The sequence below is a fragment of the Meleagris gallopavo genome, chromosome 2, assembly GCF_000146605.3.
Source record: "Meleagris gallopavo isolate NT-WF06-2002-E0010 breed Aviagen turkey brand Nicholas breeding stock chromosome 2, Turkey_5.1, whole genome shotgun sequence".
Taxonomy (NCBI): Eukaryota; Metazoa; Chordata; class Aves; order Galliformes; family Phasianidae; genus Meleagris; species Meleagris gallopavo.
In genome coordinates this window covers 31,631,460-31,644,816 of record NC_015012.2, presented here as the reverse complement: position 1 = coordinate 31,644,816, position 13,357 = coordinate 31,631,460, and positions in this window count along the sequence as shown.

Genomic DNA, 13,357 nt, shown 5'->3' with positions numbered 1-13,357 from the left:
TTTTTTTTTTTTAATTATTTTTTTTCCCCAAAGGTGGGTATTTATTGAGTGGAATAGAAACTAATGGTGTGTGGGTACCTTTGAAAATCACGGTAAAGAATAATAGTGCACACTTGTATGTGTGTACATATATGAATTTTTTTTCTGCTTGTCACTAAGAAAGGAGTTTTGGGAGGAGAGAGGTTGGAAATGGAAATGCATTGTTTGTGTCATCTTTTGTATTGCATTTGCGATATTAATGTGGAACTAGGGAGCAATCAAATCACAGCACATGAGATTTTTTAATGTTAAGTCTTCCTATTAAAATCTCTCTAAAACTAACATGCCAATTTGGTTTCTAAAGAGAAGTTGTTTATATAGCTTAAATAAAAGCAGTGCATTTTTCTCTGCTGAGAAAATGGCTGCAGTTTTCTTTGTTTTATAACCAGCAAGAGTATTGAAAAGCTCATTAAGATTGCCATGTGTCTCTACTGCTGTAATTTTTGTGGCTTTATAAAAAGTCTCTTTCACTTCTTTTCTAAGTAGTGTTGCTCATTTTGAATAGACTCTGTTGGTTACAAGTTTATTATGCTCACTGCAAAGACTTTCTCTCTGCAAAACCCTGGTAGTAGTGCTAGTAAGACTTCTTTTTCTTTAGGTTAATGAACTAAAAGCTATTGTATTCTTTTTCTTCAGGTTTTGCTTTGTTTTCTAAATTCTCTTTTTCAGAAGTCTGAATCATTTTCTAGTAATGTCACGATCCAAATGCTGTTAATTTAATGCATGTATGTTTTCAGATCCATTGTGCGTTACTGGGAAATCTGACTGAATAAAGCAAAAGAGAATTGCTCCTTTCCATGAAAGCATCATGTGCAGAGGCTCAACTCGATTTGTTGGATGCTGACTCACAAAGCGTCTGGGGCTTTGTTTACAATGTGCTGTGAATAGGAAAATAACCTGGTGTGTTTTTAGTTACTTTTGCTGTGTTCTGTTGTGTGCTCAGGGTGAAATAACTAGGTGCTGTAGTGCATGTGTTTCAGGGCAAGGGGGAAGTCTGCATTCCATCCCAAAACTGGGATTATGTAACATTCTGTTTGAAGTTGTTTTATTTTACTAAGTATCAGATTTCAACATAATTGACACTTTCATCTCCTTCAACTTTGTTCTCCTCTGTGGTCTGCATTCTTCCCTGAATCCATGGAATCCACAGCTCTGATTGCATCATCTCTTACAGGAGATGATTCCTGATTTATTGTGTGCATCTCTGAGCAGGAAGAAATTTGGAATAGCCCTTCCTTTTTGGAATAGTCTACTCTTTTGTGCAGATAGAGCTGTAATTTGTACAGATCTATTCAAGCAATAGTTTTGAGTTGTCTCACTGAAACTGCAGTGGTTAAAAGACCATGAAAATCATGTTTAAATATTAATAGATTATTTGCTTGTCTTAGAGTTTGCAAAGTTTAACAGGCAAATTTGATGACAGTAACATTTTTTCCCACAGCAGCCTTTCTTCTCCCTCTCCTCCTTCATCTTTATCTATCAACAGCTCACTTATTATTTCTAGCAGTTTCTGACAGCTGTTTTGACGTCTCACAGGCTTCCCTTCCCCTTCTCATGTGCTTCACCAGTTGTAATTATTAGAATTTAGTCCAAAAAAAAAAAAGAGAAGTTTTTCACAGAGAGGGTGGTGAGGCACTGAAACAGGTTGTCCAGAGAAGTTGAAGATGCCCCATCTCTGGAGGTGTTCAAGGCCAGGTTAGATGGGGCCTGGGTGATCTGATCTAGTACTTGATCTGGTGGCTGGCAACCCTCTCTGTGGCACAGGGATTGGATCCTTGAGGTCCCTTCCAACCCAAGCTATTCTGTAAGTCTATGAAATTATACCCCCCATTTGAGAAAGTGCTGTTTGGTGTATCATCTGAAGGGAATACAACATTGTTGCTGCTCTATTCAGTTTATCTTCCCTTGATGACAGTATTCTGGTAATCAGTTCAATTCAGAGGTTATCACTGCTGGTATTCATTTTTCTTTTTGAGGTGGTGTTGTATACTGTACAGACCTGCCTACTTGGATGGAGAGAGAAGAGAAACCAAATAAGAAGCAATCCAAGTCTTTGGTTTTTGAAATCAAACCTGGTTTTGTTCTTTTACTGTGTGAAGAAGAATTATTCTTAAAGTTTACTTAGCTTTTCCTATGTCTCGCTCTCATCTCTTCTGCCTATTTCTGGCATTGTCTCTTTATTTGTTCTGTTCCTAACCCAACATATCAAATATTACTCTAATCTTCCATGTTCTGGTAACATCTGAAAAATCAATGTCTGAGTTCTTGTTCACTGGTCAGTTATTACTGTATCTAAGCAACAGAGTTTAATTTACTCTGATCCTATCATGTCTGTAGTCTGAACTAGAAGTAGAGCATGTTTTGTATCAGTGCCCAGATACTCTTTGTTCTGTATTAAAATGAAATCCTAAAAAAGTAACAGATTTTTTTGTATATTAGACGATTTAGGACAAGTTTGATTTGAAAGTTACAGCCCTTAATAGCGGTCATGAAGTATATATTTTTTTCTTTCCCCCCAATAGTCTGAAGTGTGTCTGGTTTTGTTTTTGGTTCATTTTCATAGTTAAAATGTCACTTAAAAAATAAAAAATAAAAAAATATGGTGAAATGTATTTTTCCATCTTAGCTGCTTCAGGAAAAATATAAGATGAACTTGATAAGGCATAAATCTATTCGTATCTGCTTCTGTATGAAAATGACCATAATGCTTTTTCCTTTTTGTTTTTCTTTCAATATTGTAAGATTTTAGGTAGCCAAATGACTGGAAAAGATTTTCAGGTGGCATTTTCTTGTGAGGATTCATTGAGCAATTTAAGAATTTTATAGGGAAAAATGTTTAAGTTCTAAGTTCATTGGTATACTTAGGAGAGAATTAAAAGGAAAAGTTCATTTTTATAAATTTTAGGAAAAAGTTCCTAAACAAATTCTTACAGCCTAGATCTAGGAAAATATCCATTTATGTGCTTATATTATCCACATTTGAGTCCTGCATATCCCATATGGGTCTTGGGTATGGCATGTGTTTGCACAGTGTGCTGTCTTTGTAGAAGTATTTAGTTAACTTGAGTACATTATGGAAAAGCATGGTACTGTCTACCTTGCATAAGGACGAAGTTTAAGTAGTGCCAATTCTCCTATTTTTACAGTATGTCCTTTCATTTCTTTTATTTAAAGCAGGAAGTTCAAATAGTAAAAGGGAATTTTTAAGTGTGGATGACCAGACATTAAGATGTTCGATTTAATTTGTAGAACTTTTAAATCCGTATGGACGTAGGCTATATACATCTTTATTTTACTTGTGTTTATTTAACACATGAATTCTAGTACTGATCATGTACTAAACTGCGTATTGTGACTAAAAGGGAAAAGAAAAGCCTGTACTCTGCCAGTATGCTTCATATGTAAGTGTATTTTACTAGGATAACTGTCATACTGATAAGCAAATGGTTATTTAGAAAAATGATTTGTGACAGCAAGTATGCTAGTTTGCATAAAGTGCCCATTAGATTATTGCATCAGGAAATAAAAATGATGCCAATGTATTTTATTGGTTGCTTATGCAGTGTATACCAGAATTGAGCATCATGATTGTTGTGTGAAAATTCAGACTATTTTACTCTGTAAAATTGATATGAGTAGTAGATATGATGCTATGATATGGCATAAATACTTCTGTCATGTTTGGATTGGCTGCCTTGATCGTGGCAAGTGGGGCTGTTAGTTATGAAGACTGTTCCAATAAGTGCTAGTAAAATGCTTAAATGCATCACTTGTTAATGCTTTTTATCTGTGAAGTTGAGATTTGAGACCTTTTCCAAAGAGAAATAAAAATCATGGAGCAGGATATCAGTATGTTTTTTATGTGTTTGGGAAGACTACACTGCCTTGCCTGTATAATCCCTAAACATGTATTGCATTAGTTAAGTTGGATCTTTGGCATTTTTTCCTGAAAGACTTCATATCTTGTCAGCTGAATGTTAAGTACATTTGTCAGTATGTATGTTGGCCAACACATTCAGTAATGACTTCTATCATAGTCTAGACAAAAGATGAGAGTGAACTTTTACAGTTAGCTAAAAATGGACTGTGAAAGATCTTTCTGCTCTCTCGCTGTTACAAGTATTGTAAAATGAGGTGCTTGATTTCAGAACTAAAACATTCAGAGAGTAACAGCACATGTATTTGCAATTTCCTCTAATTAATATTGTATTCCTTTTGTGTTTATTATTGGCTAAAACTGAACACTTGTTTGTTATTTTAATACATGTCAGTCGAAACTCTTTCGCTTTTAGAATAAAGGAAAAAAAGAATACTTAGCAAATTGCTTTTATTGATTTTAAGCTGTTCAGTAGCTCATTAGTAAGACTCAGAGAGCAAATAAGATGGGTAAATTCTGAAATAAGACTTTTTCTTATCCTACAGTTTATTCTTTGAGAATTGCAGTGAATGTATTTATTTTCCTGTATCTTTCCCCTACCTAGTAGTAGACATAGTTTATATCTATTGAATCTTTACAGAACTGTGAAAATGAAAAGCTTAGGGTTTCTTAACTAAAAAGGGTGTGACTTACATATAGAAGAAAACATTCATAGCTTCTTCACTCACTTGTCATAATTATTTTAACAAACTACTGTTGTTTATACGCATAATACAACTGAACAGATACTACACTTTGTTTGCATCTCAGTCCATTACAGCTCATGCTTTTTACTTCTTTCAAGTCTAAACTTAACCCAGACATGGTCTTTACCTTTGGTCTCTAGGTAAATATATTTAGAGTACAGCAGCTCTCTACATAACCTTGTCGGATTTAGGAATCTTACTGAGTGTTTTGCACACTAAGACAAGTTTTTCTTTCATGCTTCTAACAGTCTCGCTCATTTTTTCCGTGTTAATGTTTGCCAGTGGCAGCTTCCCACTTTCTTTAGCTGTTCTTTCTTCAGCGGGCCATGTTCCTCTCAGTTAAGCTTTGTCAGTTCTCACTTCCCATTTGTTTATCTGACCTTCACTTTTGCTCTCATCATTCCTAGTTCCTTCCCTTCTCACATGGTCCTACTTCTACTCCTTTGCTTCTTGGTTTTTGTGTGCTGCTTGAGGAGTCGGTCTATTTTCAGGGTCATTTTGTCTTCAGACTCAGAAAGGAAGGTGGCTGCAACTTTGTTTTGCTTCTGGAAACTCAACGTTTGCAATAAAGCTTAATGCCAAACTGCTGATGACCTCCAGCAGCTCGATCCTACTGCACGTAATGGGAACAGTAGTTCTTTAATGAGACAGAACACTTCTAGTGGTGAAGTCAGGAACTGGAAGGAATCGGAACCCAAATATTTTTAATGGATTTGGAGACTTGTTAACATTCTCTTTTTCTGGGAAACTGCTGAGACTGCCCTAGAACACCCACAGAAATTGTCACTGCCGGAGTCCAAATAGAGCAGTGCAACCCACCAAACAGTAATTGAGAAATGCCTCTTGCTTTCAACATTATGCTTATGTGCGAACCCCAAGAATTGCAATACATAGACCTGTGAATTACAGAGACTGTTGTAGACAAAATTCCTGTGGTGGAAGCTGGCATTCAAAATGGGAAAACCAGATATGGCACACTCTGTAGAATCCTGTCTGGCAGTATGTGGATTTTCCTCTGCTGTGCCTCACCGTTCCTCCACACACAGCTGTTTTCCAAACTGATTATATATATATATATACATACACGTGCGTATATAACATTTAGTATATTGTTCTGATATAGCTTAATAGTAAAGTCAGTGTAAGATTTATTATAAATCACTGATTAAATAAGTCATTCCTACTAAGTTTTCTTGTCTGTCTTGTCACAGGAACAAAAAAATAATAGCTGATTTTGACTAGTTAATATCATTATAGGGTGACTTCACAAATAACATTTTTGGAATGTAGAAGATGTCTGTGACTATCAAAGTATTCCTGCTGTGCCATTGGCTAATCTGAAAGTTTTGAAATTAGAGAAACATGTAAGTTGGTTCTTTGCAAGATGATAATTGTATGCCTTTTACTGAGGGGTCTGAAGAACTTCTAAGGCTCCCTTGCATTGTACCATTCTTATGATTGAACTAGAGATCTATCTGAGAATTAGTGTTTTTGCTACCCCCACCTTCCCATCTGGCAGAAGACACTCAGTTAAAGTATTTTAAGGAAAATTGTAGCAAATGAAAACTTGTCCTGAAGTTGTCACTGCAAAAATAAAAGTAAAAGTTTGAATATGTACAGTATATTAATTACCTGCAGTTTATAAAGCAGTACTCTTCCAGGTCTTCCACACCAAATGAACAGGGATTATGATTGACAGGCTATGGAAAGAGTGGTGAGTATGAATATGAGTGGGGGGGGGAGGGGGTGCAGACAAATCCCACTATTCTGGGGAGTTGTATAAGGAGGATGAAGGTTCTGTCAGGCCTGAGGGAGGGATTTTCTGGTGGTCCAGAGTGCTATAATATGCTTTAATTTTCCTCTGAACAGCTCAAAGAGGCAAATAAGCAGGAAAAAAAAAAGCAACAGGAACCTTAATGTGCAGTCTCATCTGTATTTTGCTGAGTTAGGTAGGACTGATTTTTTTTTTTTTTTTTGAAGTGTTTAAAACAAAATTAAGAATACGATTAAAAATAAATAGGATTAAAAATGTTGAAAGCATTGACAAATCATGATTCCAGACTGTAGACAAAGGCAGCAATACTGAAATATGAGAATGAAAATTTATAACTGACTCTCTCTGAGGAATAAATTTCAATCAGCAGCAGATAAATTCTTACACTGCCTATTCCCAAAATGTTCCCTGTAAGATTAGGGGCAAAGTTGGGAATTCAGTGGAGCAAGTAGCACAAGGGAATTAAGAACCTGCTGTGCTAGTGTCCAAGAGAATACCTGCTCTAGGGGTCATACGGTTCTTTTCCCTCACTGTCAATCTGAATCAAACGTGTTAGGAAATGATCACTGACAGTGATTATTGATCTTCCATTCATTTTTTTTTCAACTATTTGCTTTGTTTCTTGAGATTAAACAGAATCTGAGTTTATGAAATGCATGTAATTGCATATAGTCTTGAAACTATCTGTGAAGCATGTCCAGCCCTTCTTAAGACAAATTCACTTTTCTATTACCTGTGCATATAGCAATTTTTAATGGTTTTCTTTTTTCAAGATATTGTCAATAGAGCACATGGTGTGTTTAGAAATTTGGCACAGACTAGGAAAATCCTGAGGCTGAATAGATGAGGGCAATTCACTGTTTTTTAAATCGTAAGGAAACCTTTATCACTACTACCAAAGAGTTAAAGGTCTAGCCATTTGAATCCAAAAACCTGATTTATTGCTGTTGAGATTGGACCTTAGGAAATAAATGCAGTACTATGATGTGGTGTGGAAGTCTGTACTTATGCTATTTCAGGAGTAGGTCCAAACCACAGACCTGAAAAAGACAATGCTACTACAGTCAAATCTGGCTGAAGTTATTTTCAGCGTAAGTGATAGGTTTGGCACAGTACAGCAAGTGTCAGTAAAATGGCTGGACTTCATTCTAAGTGAAAATAGGAGCCACATCTTATGTGGCTTACCCTCCACTAGTCATTGCAAGCAGATTCTATTAAATAAAATAGTATCTTCTTTCTTCATGACATTTCCTTTTCTAGTTTCTTCCTTTTCTTAAATAAAATTGAGAGCCTCCAAGGAAAACTTACTTCTGAACTTGAATGTGTGTCTCAAAGCAAAAAGAACTGAAACACAAACCGAAAAACAGCTTAAGGAATACCAAAAAAAATATTGCCTTAAAATTTTTGGAAGAGGTTAGAATATTGAAGCCACATGATATCGTTGCAGAGTGTTAAGCTCTTGATGACTTGATAAATGCCAGCCCACTGATGCCTATTAATATAGAAGAAAATTAAAGCAATTCTTGTCACCCGGGATAGATCTTGCAGTTTGAATGTGTAAGTAGAATTCAGATAATACCACTGGACTGTTAATAGAAGGACCTAAAAGAATAAAAACACTAAAACATTTTTTCTAGCAGACCCCAATTTGAGTTGATTTTTCAAATAGCTAAAATGACTTTAAAGAGTAGTTTTTGTGTCTTCCATAAGCTCCTCTGAATGTTACTACCTGTATGCATACAAGTTAAATGTTGGACTGTTATATAGGATTAAAGAAGCATGTTATAGCTCATCAGGTGTCTCTCAATTTATTTTTAATCCATATGAGCTAATGTAAGCTTGCTTTTCTGTGTTTGTTACGTTTAAATTCAGACAAAACTTTGAGTCTTACAGTATTTCTATTGAAAATTCTTCACTAAGTGTAAATCCTTGTACTCCTTTCATGCAATTTTTTCTGTGGAACATATGAAGCATCCCTTGCAAGAGAACGTTTCTATAATGCTCATTTGCTTTGACATTTTCTTCTGTGTAATCTGAAACATAATGGAACTCATCTGAGTATTAACTGCAGAAATGTAGCATAAATCCCTTCTGCCTGGTGCCTTATCAGATGATTTCTGTTATTAATTGCATTCACAGCTGGCAGAATGCCATTCATCACATCCTTGTATTTCTTCTGCTTCTGACTAGATGCATCAGATTCTATATCTACATCAAATGACTCTCTTAATTTCATTTTCTCAATAGAGACAATATTTGCATGTTTGAGTCTCAAGGTTATGAAGTGAGACAGGAGATTTTCCAAGAAAAATCCTAGAAACATCAGCTTATGAAAAAGCTGAGGAAATTCTTGATGTATATTCAGAAGATGTAAAGACTCTAGCAGGAAGAAGAAAAGAAACAGATAAGTAGTGAGCTTTGGATTTAAACATTGTTCTAGCAAGTGCTGAACTATTTCCCTGTACACTACTGAAAAGTGCACTTGGAGGAGAGGAAAGTCTCTTTGATATTCTTCCTGCATTTGAGTAAGTGTACATAGAAGCAAGAGGGGGGAAAAAAGAAAGATGCAGAACAAAATTTATATCTAATAGGTAAAGCAGAGGATATAGGCATTTCATATGTTGCTTTTTGTTCAAAATTAAAATTCAATGCAGCAGACAGCTAGCTCAGGGATGACTTCAGGTTTTAAATGAGACATCCATGCAGAATGGAAAGGGAAGTTGTTGTTTTCTTTCTTTTCTTGATTCTTGCAAGAGCGAAGACCAGGTAAGGCAGCCTTATTTTACTTGAATGTTCTCTGTGTTACCTTTTTTTGGAGAAAAACAAGATGAACAAAAAGAAGCTGGAAGTTTGGGGATATTTTCTTTTGGGAAAGCTTTCTTTTTCCTATCACGAGTTTTAGAGATTTTGTCAATGTAAGTATGCAAAGTTCAAGTACTGACTTGACAAAAGAGAAGAAATGACCTCATTTTATAGCTGGGAAGAAGCTGTGGTGTTTTGCTTTGATAATATTTCCTTTTAAGTTTATGTATGAGAAATAGGTGAAGAAAAGTGTTGAAGTTTCTTGATATTTGTGGTGAATTAGTAACAGTATTTTGAGCAGGTAAATGATAATCTTTGCTGTGTTTTTGCAGAGTTGAGCTGTTAGTGTTTGCTGCAAGTAGCAGATATTGAAGAAAAAAATGTAACGCATGACTCTTTTCAGTATCCCTTTCCAATATGTTCAGTATGTGTACAGCAATGTGTAGTCTTTTCATAGCAAATATTCTTGGCTTTCGTTGGCTGACTTTTGAAGTGGCATCTACAGGAATATGATTGTCTTACTAACAAAATGAAGAAGGATTGCATGCGATTGGGATGTTTGCTCTTTTTAAGGAGACATTTCAATTCATTAATGGGCTTAGTAATTCATATTCACTTAAATCTGTTACTTGCGTAAGACTTAAACTGATGTTTCAGTGACTGTAAACACTTGCATTGTTACTATAGTTTTTGGTATGTGAGATGCGTCTGAAGTATGGTGGGATTTGTGTGTGGGGGAGGGGGGGTTCTTTTTTCCCCACCCTGAAATCCACAGGAAGTCTTTCTTCAGAGCATGTTCTTCTCCACGGTTCAGATGAAACAATTGTTCCAGAGGGGTCTGCAGCCACATGATAAGGTCAAGACAACCAAATGACATCTGAGACTGGGAGATAAAATTATTTAGGACTCGTCTAGAGGATTCGTTGGCTTCAAGTACCTCAGCTGGGCTTTTAACCTAGATGCTTTAGCTAGGAACTTAGTCTTTTTTATAACACCAGTGCATAGTAAGAGGTTTTCTCAGGGTGCCCCTAAAGTTGATGCTTGTTCAAAACAAACTTCTAAAGGAATCTTCCTCTTACCAACACTTATGTAAAATACTTAATTGAGCTAAATTCAAGGCTTTCCTGCCTGAATTCGTATGCCTCAGAAATGGCACAAAAACCAGCAGTTTAGAAGCTGACCTCCCATCAGTTTAGGGGCAGAGGGAGAGCTGTTCTTTGCCAGGTAGCTATCAGAAGGAATAAAGTTATTAAAAGCAGTGTCATCATGGAGAAATATATTTAGAGTAATAAGAAAGATGGAATGTGAGGGTTCCATTGGGTAAATGCTATCAGGAGCTTACCTATTTGTTACAGAACAGTGTTATAATAAAGTTTAAAAAAATAAAAATCATTAAGCTGTTAGTGAAATTGTTAGCCTTCCCATCTGGAGTATTGGACTATTTCAGAGATAGAGAACTGTGCTAGTTTCTTAACTTGAGTTGATTATGCTAGCTACTGAGTAATTCCTATAATGCGTTTATTCTGTCTATTTCCAGTTATGATAAATTTCAGAGGGAGTCAGTCAAATTACACAAAAAGTACTCTGTTTTTACAGTGATGTAATGTTACCGCTTTAGTGTGGAGGCTACCAGACAAGATTAGACAAAGTAGATGTTAAAAATAACATTCTAATTAAGCCAGTCCTTTGGTATGGATCACTGATGGTGTTTTGGCCTTGCTCTTGACTTTTAAACATTGAAAGGTATTTCTAATGGCTGCAGCTAAGAGCTGTAAGCCCAGCTCTGCTCACGATCAGCTAACACCTGTTTTGGTGAAAAGCTATTTTAGTTGTGCAGTCCCAGGATTAGTTTTATAGACCAAAATAAACCCTTGTCATGCACTGGAGCTTTAGACTTTGGAAAAAACACACTAAATGTGTGGTCTAAACCAACTGAAATATATATGGAATATTAAAGTAATGCTGGAAAATGGCACTGGGCATATGTTGATGTCTTGGCCAGTGCAGGAAAGTAAATCTTCTCCTTTGTCACTTTAATACTTCTGGGATTTCTGTCTGTCTCTGTAATTTACCTAGCTGATATCAAACACAATATGTGTAAAAAGATAACATTCAAAATGTGATAATTTGAAGAGACAATAAAAAAAAAAAAAAATCAAAAGTGGTCACACAGTTGACTCTGTAAAATGCTGTTTTGATGTAACTCAATAAAACCAGTGGAAAATAGAGGAAAGCGCAGATCTTTTGCTAATACATGTCATACACGCTCAATATATGTGGGTGCTGCTCCAAAAGTAATGCCTCCTATTGTGTTATGTTAGCCCAGAACTTCAGAAATGGTGTTGGTGGTATAGCAGTAGAGGCTGAACCTTCCTACCACAGTATTTTCTGTTCTTTCAGGAAATCATAAAATGAGTTTTGAAGTTGTGTTGCCCTTAGTTCTATTCCTAAATTAATATTTCCATGTTAATTATCTAGATGATTTCTTGAAAATTATGATGTAACAATATCCTTGAGTATATGAAACAGGATGAATTATTGATAGTAATTATGAATTAATCTGTATAAGTAATTTGGAAACTAACCTATGTATGGCTTCTGGGGAAGTAAATTCGTACTACGTATTGGGCTACAGCTTGATACATCCTCAGATAAAGAGGAGGGGAAGGTGAACAACAAAGTTCATGAATTATGCTAACTGGGTAATTAATGAAATTAGACTTTTTTTTCTTCTTTTTTCTAAATCCGTCCTAGTGTTTTCTGTTTGCTTTTAATTTTAAATATCATAGCAAATACCTGAGTGAATCTAAACTAAAGGCTATCTCTTTGGAAGAGGTGACTGGACAAAGAAACAGAGTAACCCTCAGGGTGCCTTTTGCCAATGCCTTCAACTAAGTCATTTCAACGCGTCCTCAGAATTTGAGCAATAAGCAGAATGCTTTTGATTCTGCAGTGGACTGGTGTGCAGACTCTTGGGAATTCCACAACTGGTTACAATTAAGTGTTTGGAGTTTGAAAGTCCAATTTTCAAATAACAGCCCTGTCGTAGCAACCATGATAGTTTGCTAAGCTACTAATTTTTTTTTTTAATTGGTGTTTATCAGTGTTTTATCAGTGAGCAAGTCACAATGATAGTAAAATGGGCTTACTTAAAGCATAGATTTGTAATATTGAGGAAAAAAATCAGAAATTTTTCAAATGGTTTAGAACTGCAGTTAAGGTAATCAACTTAAGTTGTTTCAGCTTCTTGTCTAGCATCTCTAATAAGCCCTGTTCCTGGCTCGGATGTCAGAATGAATTCCTACAGGAAATCCTGTGTTTGTAAATAGAGTTGTGCAAAAGTGTTCCACTGAGAAACTTGGATCTTCTGTATGTTATGACTGACTAATACAGTTATCTGCCTGTCAAAAGACTGTTTTCGTTTGGTTTGTCAACTATAGAACTCACAGTATTGTGGGGGGACTGACACTCCTTGGTGTGTCCCCTCTTTCCTAGGATTTTTGGGTCTATTTTCTTTTTCACCTTACATACATTACATTCTTGGTTTTCAGCTTTAAGCAGCTTTCTCTGTTTTTAGTTTCCTTAAAACCAAACATTTTAACTTTCCAACTAGTACTTGTGTACATTTGTTTCAGTGATATATGTGACATATTAGTGGCACAAGCCTCCTTGAAGATTCTTGCTAGCTTGCTCTGAATTTTGTACAGATATTGCAATTTCCACTCTGTTTCTTTAACAGAAAGCTATAGGAGTTATCAGGGAGTGCATCGTACCTAGATTAACTTCTGAGTAATGATGGGGCTGAATAATGGTACCTGAGAGTTAGTTCAGGTTTTGCAAAGCTGTTGTGACTGAGTTTGATCTGAATGTCGTTTGTAATAATCACCTGTCTCACAATTCAGATACTACCTGCTGGTTTTTTTCTTACATGGTAACCAGGATATTAGGAAGGTTATGATATAGTATTAAACTGCTAACTACTTCTAATAAGACTTTGAAGTTCGTATTGTTTCATTCACTTATCACGTAAGAATGATACACTGAATGGAATAGTTTTATATGATGTTTTGGTAATATCTCCTTTCTACACATTGAAATGATGGGGAAGGAAGGGAAACT